The sequence below is a fragment of the Myxocyprinus asiaticus genome, chromosome 21 (genome assembly GCF_019703515.2).
Source record: "Myxocyprinus asiaticus isolate MX2 ecotype Aquarium Trade chromosome 21, UBuf_Myxa_2, whole genome shotgun sequence".
Taxonomy (NCBI): Eukaryota; Metazoa; Chordata; class Actinopteri; order Cypriniformes; family Catostomidae; genus Myxocyprinus; species Myxocyprinus asiaticus.
The window spans coordinates 26,273,278-26,289,191 of NC_059364.1; the positions used below are offsets into that span (position 1 = coordinate 26,273,278).

The 15,914-nt window shown below is 37.9% G+C and overlaps 1 protein-coding gene across 4 annotated transcripts in view; it reads right to left on the reverse strand.

Annotated features, from left to right (window-relative positions):
- LOC127412491 (bifunctional heparan sulfate N-deacetylase/N-sulfotransferase 2-like) overlaps nt 1-15,914 on the reverse strand; it is a 202,432-nt gene that overhangs the window by 185,193 nt on the left and 1,325 nt on the right. The window lies entirely within an intron of this gene.

Here is a 15,914-nt window from a genome sequence, read left to right on the forward strand (position 1 = left end):
AAGACAGGAATGTGTGTGTTTTCTGCCATGGCCATCGAAAAGCCCGGATCTCAATCCCATTGAGCACATCTGGGACCTGTTGGACTGGAGGGTGAGGGCTAGAGCCATTCCCCCAAGAAGTGTCCGGGAACTTGCAAGTGCCTTGGTGGAAGAGTGGGGTAACATCTCACAGCAAGAACTGGCAAATCTGGTGCAATCTATGAGGAGATGCACTGCAGTACTTAATGCAGCTGGTGGCCACACCAGATACTGACTGTTACTTTTGATTTCTTGGTCAGATCATGCATTTTTAAAACCCTATTACTGAGTGCACCTTTAAGAAGCAGACATCAATGTATCTGTAAGTTTACAATGCCTTGGTGGTCTTGGTAACATTTAGGTAAACATGGCTTTTGAAAGACGTACAACATCTTTTTAAAACCTTTTGAAAACCTTTTATGAACCAAAAAAAACCCATGTCAAATGAAAAATACATTCTGCATTATGGAATGCTTTCATTCAAAAGAAAGACTGATGGCAAACAGACTACCTCTTCAAGCCAATTATGTAGGCTGAAAGACAGAGGTTTCATCTTGAAATAGGTTAGAGGAAGCACTGCTCTTTGTAACATCCCCCATGTACAAGAGCTCTCGACATGAAGCAGAAAAGCCCTAAAGATATTAGATCAACTAATCTGCCAATGTTACTTCAAAAATTTTGTTTTTCTGAGTCCTCTGATCTCTCGTTTACAGATAATTGAATCAATCTACCATTTATTTAACCTAAGTGGTAAAAGCATTCTAGAGGTGCACTCACCACCCCTCCGATTCTGCTAGACTGATTAATACTGGTCTAAGCCAAGCTTTCATTAGCATGAAGCTTTTTTTGCTGAACAAGGTGTTTCTCACCCAAAGCTATCATTTCACTTCAAAAGGCATGGATTAAACCACTTGTTCGGATTACTTTTATGCTGCCTTTTTGTCCTTTTTGGAGCTTGAAAGTTTTGAATCCCATTGACTGTATGGGCAAAAACACTTCATACAGCCTACAAAAAAAAAAAAAAAAAAAAAAAAAAAAATCTGTGTTTCACAGAAGAAAGAAAGCCATTCTAGTTTGAGATGGCATGATTCTGAGTAAATGATTTTTGGATGAACTATCCCTTTAAGTAGTATTTTGTGTTTCCCCTATATGAATTTTGCAGTGGCGCTGTGCCACTGCTGAATTATGAGCGCCGTTGTTGGGATTTCACATGGTTAATTTAATATTCTTGATGCAACATAACGCTTGCCAGCCCGTCATCTATGCGCTTTCTACACTGCGAAAGGGACCCCACCACACACAAATACACCCACTTACTCAGTGACGTCACCGCATAACGTGTCAAACTCACTTCATTTCAAGTGGCCCGCGAACTCATTTATGAAACGTATGATGGCAGGGGATCGCAACGTTTCACTGACCAATCAGTTAGCGCTTTCCTTGTGAATATAAATGAGCCTTTCCCCATCATCTGCATGTTTTGGAGCACATTTTGCTCGCTTCAAAAGCGGAATGCAATGGCGCTACACGGATCAATTATCAACACGGCTTAATCATAGCAGCACGAGGGCAGAGCAGGTGTGGTAATTCACGGACTGGTCTCAATCGCACAGACTATTTTAAATGCACCTGTGAACCAGTGAAATTCACAGTGGGGATTGCAAAACCCGTTTGAATGTGGTACACAATTGTCTGTTGCAAAACTCTTATGTCTCAGTGATGAAACTAGTTAAAAACAAACAGCCCCCACATTCTAAATGACACTGACAAAGAAAACAGGAGAAAATATACATTACAAGGCTTTTCAATTCTCAGATCACAACGCTTAAAAAAATTTACCATGGATTTACTGCAGTAACACTAACTGTAATGTATTACCTATGGTAGTTGTGGCAGAAAAACTTTCTAAATGTATTTAGACAGCTGTTTTTTCATTACAAAAATGCCATAGTTCTTCCTATAGATACCATAGTTACTAACCATGGTAGTGAGGAGCCATGCATGGTTTTACCTATGGTTACCATTAACTATTACAAATATCATTGTTAAAACTATGGATCCTATGGAAGAACTATGGTGCATTTTCATAATTTTGGACCAAGCTATCAGTTTTCCATCTGTATAAAATCTGTACTTTTGTAATGCTCTCTGATTGTAAGAAAATGTCAGTTGTTTTATTTGCCTTCAGAAATTCCAAGACATGACTGTAGTTTAATTAGCAGGAGCCTGATGAAAGGAATCTGTAAAGAAGACCCAACTTATTCACACTGTCAGAATATTTCAATTTAGCCATATAAAAATTAGGTGTTTTTCCACAGATGTTACTGTTGTTAATATCATAATTTTCATCTGCATCAAAACCTCAAAATCAATGCCGCACTGTCAAATATGCATTTTAATGCACATAACGTGTAATATTATTTGCTTGAGGGCTACCAAAGCAGGTGCTGGTGACACATTTTCAAAGGGCCCTTTGAGGACACAAATAAACCCTGATGTGGCCCAGGCTGAAATTGAGTCTGACACCCGTTTTAATCTATTCTTTGACCAACACGCATTAATATGGGTCCAGTGTTCCGGTCTCATGGACGCGCACACAACAGCACCACCGCTGAAATAAATCCTAGGGGAAACACTGTATTCATTTACAGCTGAAGTCACAAGTTTACATACACCTTAGCCAAATACATTTAAACTCAGTTTTTCACAATTCTTGACATTTAATCATAGAAAACATTCCCTGTCTTAGGTCAGTTATGATCACTACTTTATTTTAAGATTGTGAAAATGTCCTAGAGTGCATTGGGAATTGGGCATGCCACATTGGGGAGAAGAATTGTCAGAATAATAGTTGAGAGAATTATCTATTTCAGCTTTTATTTCTTTCATCACATTCCCAGTGGGTCAGAAGTTTACATTCGCTTTGTTAGTATTTGGTAGCATTGCCTTTAAATTGTTTAACTTGGGTCAAAACATTTTGGCAAGCCTTCCACAAGCTTCTCACAATAAGTTGCTGGAATTTTGGCCCATTCCTCCAGACAGAACTGGTGTAACTGAGTCAGGTTTGTAGGCCTCCTTGCTCGCACACGCTTTTTCAGTTCTGCCCACAAATTTTCTATCGGATTGAGGTCAGGGCTTTATGATGGCCACTCCAATACCTTGACTTTGTTGTCCTTAAGCCATTTTGCCACAACTTTGGAGGTATGCTTGTGGTCATTGTCCATTTGGAAGACCCGTTTGCAACCGAGCTTTAACTTCCTGGCTGATGTCTTGAGATGTTGCTTCAATATATCCACATAATTTTATTAGCACGCATAACAGAGATGTACAGAAGTGAACATTTGTAGTTAAAAAGTATACAAGTCTTGTTTTGTTTCTAAAAATAATCAATCGTTTGGGTTCAGAAGAACTTTATTTGTCGACTGGAATGCTGTGGATTATTTTGATGCACCCTAAATATGCATTTTGGACCATCAAAAATGGAGTATATTCACTTGCATTGTTTAGAGGAGGAGGCCCGAAATGAAATCCTAAAAATATTAAATTCTGTTTTGATGAAGAAAGAAACTCAGATACATCTTGGATGGCCTGAGGGTGAGTAAATTATCCGCAAATTTTCAAATACATCCAATTGACTCCAATTAGCCTATCAAAAGCTAATTGGCTAATTGTCTAAAGGCTTGAAATCATTTTCTGGAATTTTCCAAGCTGTTTAAAGGCACAGTTAACTTAGTGAATGTAAACTTCTGACCCACTGGAATTGAGATATAGTCAATTAAAAGTGAAACAATCTGTCTGTAAACAATTGTTGGAAAAATAACTCATGTCATGCACAAGTAGATGTCCTAAATGACTTGCCAAAACTACAGTTTGCTAATATTAAATCTGTGGAGTGGTTAAAAAATTAGTTTTAATGACTTCAACCGTAACTATTTTGTGTAGTCTGTTATTTTATATAGTCTTAAAGGTGAAGTGGGTACTTTCTGTACCACAAGCATTATTCAAGCCAGTTCAACAAAACACTCCCATCTTCCATTGGTAACATTCAGTTAGCCCAGTCCCCTTTATCAGGGTAAGGTCATAAATTGCTTAAGCAAACACTGATCACCACAGGAAGATTCTTGCCCTTTTTTAAAAAAAATGTATATCATTTTACAAAGCGTTGAATGTAAACAGATTTACTGGCATTCTTACTGGCTTATCCGATGTGCACACGTGTTGAGTGCATGTCTCTTCACAGTTTGACGTTAAAAGCAGAGAATAACGCGAATATTTCAAAGCTCACGTAAACATGGTTTTCTTGCTTAGTCAGATTTTTTTTAAAAGCTGATTTTTGGGAGTAATCAGCGTATTGGTGTGAAGGTGATCAGTGATACAAATACTAAGATAACTGTTCCTTGTGCTGAATGGTGCTTGTTTAACAATACAAGAGCAGATAATATGCGGTTGTCGTTCTTACATCATATATTCAGGTCACAGGTCCACATCCCCGGATGAAGCATGTCCGAAATCTATTCAAACTACTCACATGCACTCCTAAAATAACGTTTACCGGCAGATAAGCGAGTCCATCAAACAGTGACAGTATGCGGTTTCGGACGCAGGGCTAGATTCACAAACCATTACTCAAATTTCCATGTTTTCTGCTAGTAATGATGCAAACCCCAGAGACAGACCTTAAGGATATCACCTCTATGACTGAAGCACCTCTCAAGGACAGCATCTTGTTAATATGTGCCTAGCACCAGCATTTCAAGGGGCCATTCCTGATTATCAAGTTTAAATTAAATGCCACACATCCTCCTCACTTGTGAATAAGCACCAGGAGAATGAGGCTTACATTCAGGATAGGAGAGTTGTGCTTACCCTCCATGGCTATGCAATTAGTCACACACTATCTTTTCCCCTGAGAAACTTCACGAAGAATATAAACCCACAGAAAAGGGAATGCAATTTTTTTAATCCGCAGCTGTGCAGAGAGATAGACTGAGCGAAAAAGACATGTAATATTTTGTCGCATGTAGAAAGAATCCACCATATGGGGTTCTAACCAGGTGAGATTTCCAGGCAATGGGTAGATAAACAGAAATAAGATAATCATGCAACTGATATAAATGAAGTTAAAATTTTGTTTGAGAGGTGTGCAAATAGAAGTTAAAAATTAAAAAAAGCATATAGCCATAAACACAAAGTAAACAAATCCATGCACATCATTTTACTATTATAAATAGGTCTAAATATAAAGCCCTCTTTAAATAAAACCTACTAAGCAACGTGTATTACAAAAAGGCTGTAGCATTATAATTTTTATCTTAGTCTACACCATAGAAAAGAGCCAAAACCTCTCTTAAATCATAATTATTCATAATTCATCATTCACTAGATAAAAAAGATTGTTCTCTTCAATGCCGTAACCTGTGAAGATAACACAAAGCTAATTGAAGCCCCACAGGCTTGCAGATGAAGGACGCTCATATCTCTGCTGTGCTGGCAATCAGCTCATAACTGATCTGATATTAAACTAGCATGTCATTAATACTTCCACCTCTTGACCCCTGCCACACAGAGATCCCTGCAGCATCCCTTTTTTATTAATAACAAGAGCTATTAGGCCCTGCATACTGATCTGCTGTTAGAAACCAGAGGAAGACGTGATGAGCATTATGATGACAGTCCGTTTGCCTCTGCCTCTTGACTTACTGAAACGAGGGCTGAAAAAGGTGCATGGTTACATGAAGCTGTCTATTTCAGTAAGCTGCTTTGGGCTTGTTCTCAGGGCTTCAATATACTGACCCGGATCAAAGCCACAACCAAGTCTTTCAAATGTACCATCCTGACAACTGGAGATTGCGAGTAAACGGCTTGGTAGGAGTTGGGCTTGAATGTTGAGAAAACAGATAAACTCCATCTGACTGATTCATAGGGATAGGAATCAAATGGAATTTAACGATTCAGGTTCCAATTCCTCCTAATGATTTCAGATCCTTAACGGTTCCATTTTTGTACTTTTGAGGAAGAAATAATTGGAAATAAGTAGGGATGCAATTTTTTTCAACATCTCTGCACCTTGTTGTTACATTGTTTTGGGGCTGGTTTTAGTCATGTGCTGTAAGTAACGACATGCCATTTCCCATATTCTGTTTATGTTTCATGAGGAAATAAATGAAAATGCGACAAAACCATGCATGTATGTTACTTGGGATAATTTTCGCAATTATTTTCGCTTATTACTTCATGAAACTTAATGTGGGAAATAGCACATCGTTACTTACAGCACAGCCTTGTGATTATAACAAGCCTAAACACAACCTAACACAGGGCATATAGTTATTGAAATAATTCTTACAGAGTGACTCGAGATGGATAAAAACACTAGTTTGTGAGTGAAACGAATGTGCTTGTTGTATTTTAAGAGATCAGACTTTAACGTTATGACTCATGACTATTCGATCTGTATGATGTTACCTATTCCCAATATGATTATTATGATCACATTTCATAAGTTATACAGTGTAACTGTTACAGATGAGCACTGAAATAAGCGTATGTAAATGAGACGCGCCTTAGCACAATGTGCGCACATACAACACACAAAGTAACCAGGAATTCAAAACTGACAATTTTTATTTTTTTACTTTATGTTGCTCTTTTTATTATAAACTATCCATGCACGTTATTTATTTTTTAAAATGGTTTGCCCTCTTAATCTTTAATCAAAAACAATAACGATCACAGCAATAAGCATACAACATTGTACTAAGGCAGGGCTAAACACTAAAAAAAAATGAATTGAAACATTAAGGAGCCAAATGGCTGTTTTTAGTAGCCAAATCACAGATTTTCGTAATTTAGATATAGTAAGCTGTTCAGAAAAAAGATAGAAATCCAAAGAAAAAGAGGTCAGCTGATAACCCATTAATCAGAGGTTTAATAAACAGTATATATAGTTGAGAAGATAAGTTTGCATTCCCTTTCGTCTCATAAATGTTCAAACTCCTTTCATAATTTATACAAATATAGATTTTTTTTTAATAATCTACATTGCAGATATTTACATAAAGTATAGTATGCATATAGTAGTGTTGTCATCTTGAGCATCAATGAATGTTTGCACCTTGTGTAATAGTTGTGTACAAGTCCCTCAATTGTCTTAAGTGTCAAAAGCTTGATATCGATAGAATAATATATAATATATAAATATATATTAGGGGTGTAATGGTACATGTATTCATCCCGAACTGTCACGGTACTGACGTCACGGTTCGGTGCATGCAGTCAGACGAAGAATACATCTGAGTCAGTCACAGGCGATCCACACACCAATCCAGAAGGGGGCGCGTGCGGTAATGCAACGCTGTTTGCTATCCGCCACAAAAAAAAAAAAAAAAAAAAAAAAAGAGCAGAAGAAGAGAACATCTATGCACCTACCCAAAACAAGAATGGCTTCTCCTAATGCACAAGTTTTATTTTTCATTATTCTATTTATTTTGTACTTTTATAACACAAGAGATGCTTTTCAGTTTTGTAGCTGATTGTGACCAAATACCTTTTGTTTTTTATCAGCCCTACAAAAAAATATGGCCTATGCAAGAGTGCATTCTGTTTACTGCTTAGTGCTGCTTAGTGTATTCAAGACATTAATAATGTGAAAAATTACTATTACAATTTGAAAAAAAATGTTCAGAACTTCTTAAACTACTTCAAAGAGTTCTCATCAAAAAATCCTCCACCTGCAGCAATGACAGCTTTGCAGATCCTTGGCATTCTCGCTGTCAGTTTGTCCAGATACTCAGGTGACATTTCACCCCACGCTTTGTGTAGCACTTGCCATATATGTGTCTTGTCGGGCACCTTACAGTCTAGCTGATCCCACAAAAGCTCAATGGGGTTAAGATCCATAACACTCTTTTCCAATTATCTGTTGTCCAATGTCTGTGTTTCTTTGCCCACTCTAACCTTTTCTTTTTGTTTTTCTGTTTCAAAAGTGGCTTTTTCTTTGTAATTCTTCCCATAAGGCCTGCACCCCTGAGTCTTCTCTTTACTGTTGTACATGAAACTGGTGTTGAGTGGGTAGAATTCAATGAAGCTGACAGCTGAGGACATGTGAGGCATCTATTTGTCAAACTAGAGACTCTGATGTACTTATCCTCTTGTTTAGTTGTACATCTGGCCTTCCACATCTCTTTCTGTCCTTGTTAGAGCCAGTTGTCCTTTGTCTTTGAAGACTGTAGTGTACACCTTTTTTGCATGAAATCTTCAAAAGAAAATTGGCAATTTCAAGCATTGTATAGCCTTCATTCCTCAAAACAATGACTGACTGACAAGTTTCTACAGAAAGCTGTTTTTTTGTCATTTTTTACCTAATATTTATCTTAAGACATGCCAGTCTATTGCATACTGTGGCAACTCAAAAACAAATACAATGTTAAGCTTCATTTAATGAACCAAATAGCTTTCAGCAGTGTTTGGTATAATGGTAAGTGATTTTCTAGTACCAAATTAGCAATTTAGCATGATTACTCAAGGATAAGGTGTTGGAGTGATGGCTGCTGGAAATGGGGTCTGTCTAGATTTGATCAAAAATGACTTTTTTCAAATAGTGATGGTGCTGGTTTTTTTTTTTGTTTTTTGTTTTTTTTTTTACATCAGTAGTGTCCTGACTATACTTTATGATCAGTTGAATGCCACTTTGGTGAATTAAAGTACCAATTTCCTTCTGAAACAGCACATTTTTATTGTTTTAAAATATTGCCTTAGTCTTTCTTTACTGTTACCGGATGGCCCCAGACACAGAGACTACAAGAGTGCAAACTGAATGAAATCCCAGATGCAATTTATTGTGCTACTCCAATCCCAATCAATAATTACCAGAAGAAAAAAAATTGGTGCACAATACGGGACTTTTAATTACAAAGAAGCCCAAAATACACATGGGACTCTTATTATGAAATGTCTGCGCTTCCAGTTGTGAGCTCACTGACGACTGATTTGCTGAAAAAGTGAATCTGATTCAAACTGCTTACCTGAGCTCCTGAGTTCAAAACCCTCAGTTCTTTTCGGGTGATTAATGAAAAAGATCCGGTTCAAAAGAGTCATTTGTTCAGGACTCTCTCGCGCTAGGTTTGTCGTTGCATGCGGTGCAGCGAGCTCGTCAGAAACAAAACGGGTGAAAAGTGGCGCGAGACATACTGGTTGTGCGTGTTCTAAAAATATATTCAATAACTCACAAGATGATATCTGACGAAACCACAAATGAACGCACACAACCTGACTTTCGCCAGTGGCGACTAGATTTTAAATTGTCGCAATCAATTATTTTTGGTCGCATTTGCGACCATTTTAGTTGCAGTCTGGTGCCCTGTAAGGTGTAATTTATGTTGCTCCCCTCCCCAAACCGTCTTATCTATCCCCAAACTACCTGCTGGCTTGAATTATTACCCTTCAAAGGAGGAATATGGGAGAATTTGCATTTGTGTTGTGATGACAAGTGGAGATTTATTGGATGTACAGTTTGCGTAAGAGTTCTTTATTCATTATGGTATGAAAAAAATGGATATTTTGTTATTTACTTGCTTGTTTCTCATTCATTTGTATTGGCACAGTGGCTCCTGCCTCATCATATGCAAAGACAGCAATGTGCCATGTGCGTTTGTGGGCTGGCTATGTACAGTGGCATGCAAAAGTTTGGGCACCCCTGGTCAAAATTTCTGTTGCTGTGAATAGTTAAGTGAGTAGAAGATGAAGTGATCTCCAAAAGGCATAAAGTTAAAGATGAAACATTCTTTTCAACATTTTAAGCAATATTAGTGTATTATTTTTATTTTGTACAATTTTAGAGTGAAAAAAGGAAAGGAGCACCATGCAAAAGTTTGGGCACCCCAAGAGATTTGAGCTCTCAGATAACATTTACCAAGGTCTCAGACCTTAATTAGTTTGTTAGGGCTATGGCTTGTTCACAATCATTGTTTGGAAAGGCCAGGTGATGCCTCAAATCTTGTCCCAACAATCAACAGCCATGGGCTCCTCTAAGCAGCTGCCTAGCACTCTGAAAATTAAAATAATTGATGCCCACAAAGCAGAAGGCTATAAAAAGATAGCCATTTCCTCAGTTCGTAATGTAATTAAGAAATGGCAGTTAACAGGAACGGTGGAGTTCAAGCTGAGGTCTGGAAGAACAAGAAAACTTTCAGAGAGATCTCCTCGTAGGATTGCTAGAAAGGCAAATCAAAACCTCTGTTTGACTGCAAAAGACCTTAAGGAAGATTTAGCAGACTCTGGTTTAGTGGTGCACTGTTCTACTGTGCAGCGACACCTGCACAAATATGACCTTCATGGAAGAGTCATGAGAAGAAAACCTTTCCTGCATCCTCACCACAAATTTCAGCATAAGAAGTCTGCAAATGAACATCTAAACAAGCCTGATGCATTTTAGAAACAAGTCCTGCGGACTGATGAAGTTAAAATATAACTTTTTGGTCGCAATGAGCAAAGGTATGTTTGGAGAAAAAAGGGTGCAGAATTTCATGAAAAGAACACCTCTACAACTTTTAAGCATGGGGGTGGATCGATCATGTTTTGGGCTTGTGTTGGTGCCAGTGGCACAGGAGAACATTTCACTGGTAGAGGAAAGAATGGATTAAATTTAATACCAGCAAATTCTGGTAGCAAACATCACATCATCTGTAAAAAAGCTGAAGATGAAAAGAGGATTGCTTCTACAACAGGATAATGATCCTAAACACACCTCAAAATCCACAATGGACTACCTCAAGAGACGCAAGCTGAAGGTTTTGCCATGGCCCTCACTGTCCCCCGACCTAAACAACATCAAAAATCTGTGGATAGACCTAAAAAGAGCAGTGCATGCAAGACGGCCCAAGAATCTTACAGAACTAGAAGCCTTTTGCAAGGAAGAATGGGCAAAAATCCCCCAAACAAGAATTGAAAGACACTTAGCTGGCTACAAAAAGCATTTACAAGCTGTGATACTTGCCAGGGGGTGTTACTAAGTACTGGACCATGCAGGGTGCCCAAACTTTTGCTTCGGGCCCTTTTCCTTTTTTGTTATTTTGAAACTGTAAAAGATGGATATAAAAAAGTAAAACTGCTTAAAATATTAAAGATATGTGTCATCTTTAACTTTATGCCTTTTGGAAATCAGGCCATCTTTTGCTCGTTTAGCTATTCACAGCAACAGACATTTTGATCAGGGGTGCCCAAACTTTTGCATGCCACTGTAGTAATGATGACAGTTAGAACATTCGGTTCTAAAAACTTGCTTCTCAAGTTTTACTGGTAAGCGACTCAGACATGAGCAGCATGGTGGAAAGGTGTGTGTGTGTGTGTGTGTGTGTGTGTGTGGCTATAAGCTAAAGCCTAATGGCTATTTTTTTTTTTTTAAATGGGAAAAGTTGTTCAACATGTCCCGGCCCCAATTCCAGTTTCAGTAGGAAATGCGTCAAAACAGCAAATCGAACAGTGCTCGTCAAGGCACTTCAGTGCGACTTAAAACCACCATAGCACACACAACCTGCCTGCTAGCATAAATTACACCTTACAATTGAAGTCAGAAGTTTACATACACCTTAGCCAAATACATTTAAACTCAGTTTTGCACAATTCCTGACATTTAATCGTAGAAAACATTCCCTGCATTAGGTCAGTTAGGAGTACTACTTTATTTTAAGAATGTGAAATGTCAAGAATAACAGTAGAGAGAATGATTTATTTCAGCATCACATTCCCAGTGGGTCAGAAGTTTACATACACTTTGTTAGTATTTGGTAATGTTGCCTTTAAATTGTTTAACTTGGGTCAAATGTTTTGGTTAGCCTTCCACAAGCTTCTCACAATAAGTTGCTGGAATTTTGGCTTATTCCTTCAGACAGAACTGGTGTAACTGAGTCAGGTTTGTAGGCCTCCTTGCTCACACTTTTTCAGTTCTGCCCATAAATTCTCTATCGGATTGAGGTCAGGGCTTTGTGATGGCCACTCCAATATCTTGACTTTGTGGTCCTTAAGCCATTTTGCTACAACTTGAGGTATGCTTGGGGTCATTGCCTATTTGGAAGACCCATTTGCGATGAGCTTTAACTTCATGGTTGATGTCTTGAGATGTTGCTTCAATATATCCACATAATTTGCCTTCCTCATGATGCAATCTATTTTATGAAGTGCACCAGTCCCTCCTGCAGCAAAGCACCCCCACAACATGATGCTGCTACCCCCATGCTTCACGGTTGGGATGGTGATCTTTGGCTTGCAAGCCTCACCCTTTTTCCTCCAAACATAACGATGGTCATTATGGACAAACAGTTCAATTTTTGTTTCATCAGAACAGAGGACGTTTGGATCTTTGTCCCCATGTGCACTTGCAAACTGTAGTCTGGCTTTTTTATGGCTTCTTCCTTGCTGAGCAGCCTTCAGGTTATGTCGATATAGGACTCGTTTTACTGTGGATAAAAAAATACTAGTCCACCTGTTTCCTCCAGTATCTTCTCAAGGTCCTTTGATGTTGTTCTGGGATTGATTTGCACTTTTCGCACCAAACTACATTCATCTCTAGGAGACATGATGGCTGCATGGACCCATGGTGTTTATACTTGCGTACTATTGTTTGTACAGATGAACGTGGTACCTTCAGGCGTTTGGAAATTGCTCCCAAAGATGTAAACTTCAACTGTATATACAGAGATTACAGTTTGTATTGTGTGTGTTGTTGTTTAATGTTCGTTACATGCTGTTTATTGCCTCATTTTGGTTTAATGCATTATTACAGCTGTTTGAAGTTCATTATTCTCTCTCTGTTAATTATCAGGTTTACCATAAACACTCATATAAATGGGCACCATATAATTTATGCACGTGTACTGTCATTTATTTCTCATTCAAATCAGTATTCATCTGTAATATAGCCACATTTCTGGTTCATGGTTGTGGCAGGGCGGAGGGCGGGGCCGGGTCGTGATTCCGCACACCCGGACCCTAATTAGGCTGATTAAGCCTGAGAGGGATAAGGCCGACCGGAGACGGCAGTGCGAGAGAGAGTGTTACGGACAGCTGTCCGACACCTGTGTGCGTTTGTCTTTTTGGTTAAGTTTATCATTAAACCTTTATTTATATTGTTAAGCCGGTTCTCGCCTCCTCCTTTCCATTTACCTTGTTACAATGTTACAACGGCCAAACCTTAAATAGCGATCCAAATTCCAAGCTTTTGAATTACACCTATTTTTCAAACAAGAAGTTTTGAGATTAGCAAGCAGTTCCAAGTTAAAGGATTAAAAATTACAACTTTTTTTTTAATATCGGTTTTCGGTCACAATGAGCTGTGAATTATCGGTTATCGGCCTAGAAATAATTTATCGGTGAACCACTACATGTCAGAGTTTAATAGCATCTTGGGACTGAAGTGTGATTGGTAGCAAAAAATGAATAGGGAGCATAGCATATGTGAATAGCAAATGTGGTAAATTTACCAGTAATAGCAATCCAACAATTTTATTGCAATTTAACATGTTTCATGAGTGAAATTGGCCATTGTCAATAGTATTTTTGTACGATGTTCCATCTGCGTCGCAGAAAATTGCATGTTCAGAACCGAAAGTCATGAAAATCAAACGGTTCCAACACTTTAAAAAAAAAAAAAATGCAACTGGTTCTGAACAAGAACTGGTTCTCAGTTATCAACCCTGGTGATTCAGCAGCTTCATATTAAATAAGGAGCGGTTATGTTCATTCCAGTCCTGCAGGACCAACAAACTGTATTTTTCCACACACTGAAACACTTCCTCCAACACTTAAACCAAACAACCAATTCTGGATTCATGTTGTGACTTCTTGTTGTTATTGCTGTTATTATTCTTGTTGCCCTAAAGGCTATTGGTTTGGAGAAGAACCATTCATCCTCTCAAGCATTCTGTGTTTCCCTCATTGTATAGCTGTGTTCAAGCTTTAGAATTCCCTCCGTGTTGACATCCATCTCTGACTTTCAAGTGCTGTGCAGGACCTGACTCAGCTCCCTGAAGATTAAACAGACTGAAAAAATGAGATACCCTACGCTTGTGTTCGGTCCTGGTCCTTAGTGGAGAGTGACAATTGACTCAGTGGACTGCAGTGCAGCAAAGGCAGTTTTACATGATCAATGCAAATAAAAGGTGCACTGCATGCCGTGGACAGAACCAGACTTATCTAGCTTGATGTAGCCTAATCTTCCAACCAAAAGCTTTCATAAGACTCATATCATTATGAAATCTGAAAGATAAAATACATGATATAAACTTAGCTTGAAAATTCAGTTAAACAGTCCTTCCTAAGGTCATTTGGTGTGCAGAGGAAGAACTCAACCAGCACGCGAGTAATTCTATATGCATGCGATTAAGATAAAGTTGCGAAATGAATACCAGATTTAGGGATATGAAACCAAAATAAAGAGCCTGGTCCTTTGAAGTAATTAATCTAATGGGATTCTGAGCTCTTCTGTTCTACTGAAACGTAATCAAAGCTTTGACCACTTTCATAGACCCAAGTTTGTTTGTTTTTTATCCTGTACAACAAAAAAAGGTCTCCGTGAGAGAGTTACCCCCAGGCCCAACAATCATTTACAAAATGATCTTAGAAATGATTTTTTTATAAAAAAAAAAAAAAAAAAACTATATAAAGTTTTTAATTTATTTTCGATAAGAACTCTAAAACTGATTCAGGGTTGACTTTGTTAAAAATCTCTTCAAAAGTGTTTGCTAAGTAAAATAATTTCCTAAAAGAAATAAATCCAGCACAATCCAATAAAATATGTTTCAAGTATAGTGGATTCTGGCGTGCGGTGCAAAATGGTGGATGATATTAAGAACATATGTGTGAGTCTGGAATGTCCTATTCGGCAACGGGTGTAAATGATCTGATCCCAGCGATTACTGATATTAAAGACGCACCTTTTGCCCACTACGGCGTTCATTTCATGCAATTTGTTTGTAATGCATTGATCCCATTCAGTTTGCCATTTGATGATGAAGAGATTATGGTAGGTTTCAGATCTGAGGGTGGTATGGAGCATTTTTTAAGATCTATAGAAAGTGTTTCTTTAGCTCCACAATGGCCAGGTACCCAGCAAAAGTAAACGTAAAGATTCTGTGCCTCCAGAGCTGACAATTTGTTTAAAATCTTTACAAGGGCTGGGTGGTCATTTTTGAGTGATGCAAGAGCTTGAAGGCATGATTTTGAATCTGTTATTCACAATGCTTAAGAAAACTACTTAATCTTCAATCCAGTGTTTTACAAATGCCCCAGGATGAGGAAAATCATTTTATGAGCATTCATAAAAAATGTCTCCAATTCCCTTGCGGACAACAAAATGACTTCTTAAAGACGAGAAGAGCAAGCAAATATTTCAAGCAATCTGATCATCTGATAACTCAAGTATCAGTGATTCAAGTCACAGATTTGACTAAAATGAAAGAAATTTTATGTCAAAATTAAATTTCAATGACACTTGATCGAGTATGCATTAAACATTTAAATGCTATGCCAGATATTAAAGATGGAAACATGAGTTTGAAGAACACTTGGGGAAAGGTTTTTATATATAAACACTACCAATTCAATTATTAAAGAGCAGAGAGTGCAATGAAATACTAAAATGTTATAAAGATGCTATACGAACAATTACAAATGTGCATGTTCTTACTCGAGATGAAAACATGGACATAAAATCAAAACAATCCGTCAAGCAGACAATTTAAATGCATTCAAAAAGTTCAATGTGCTACACGTTCAAGGGCAGAAGACGTTAACGTTCACTAGAGGCAAAATGCACAAGATGATTATTTTAAAGTAAGCTTTTAACAACAATACAGTAATGCACTAACAGACTGACACAGTCATATTCTTGATTCATCTAAAAG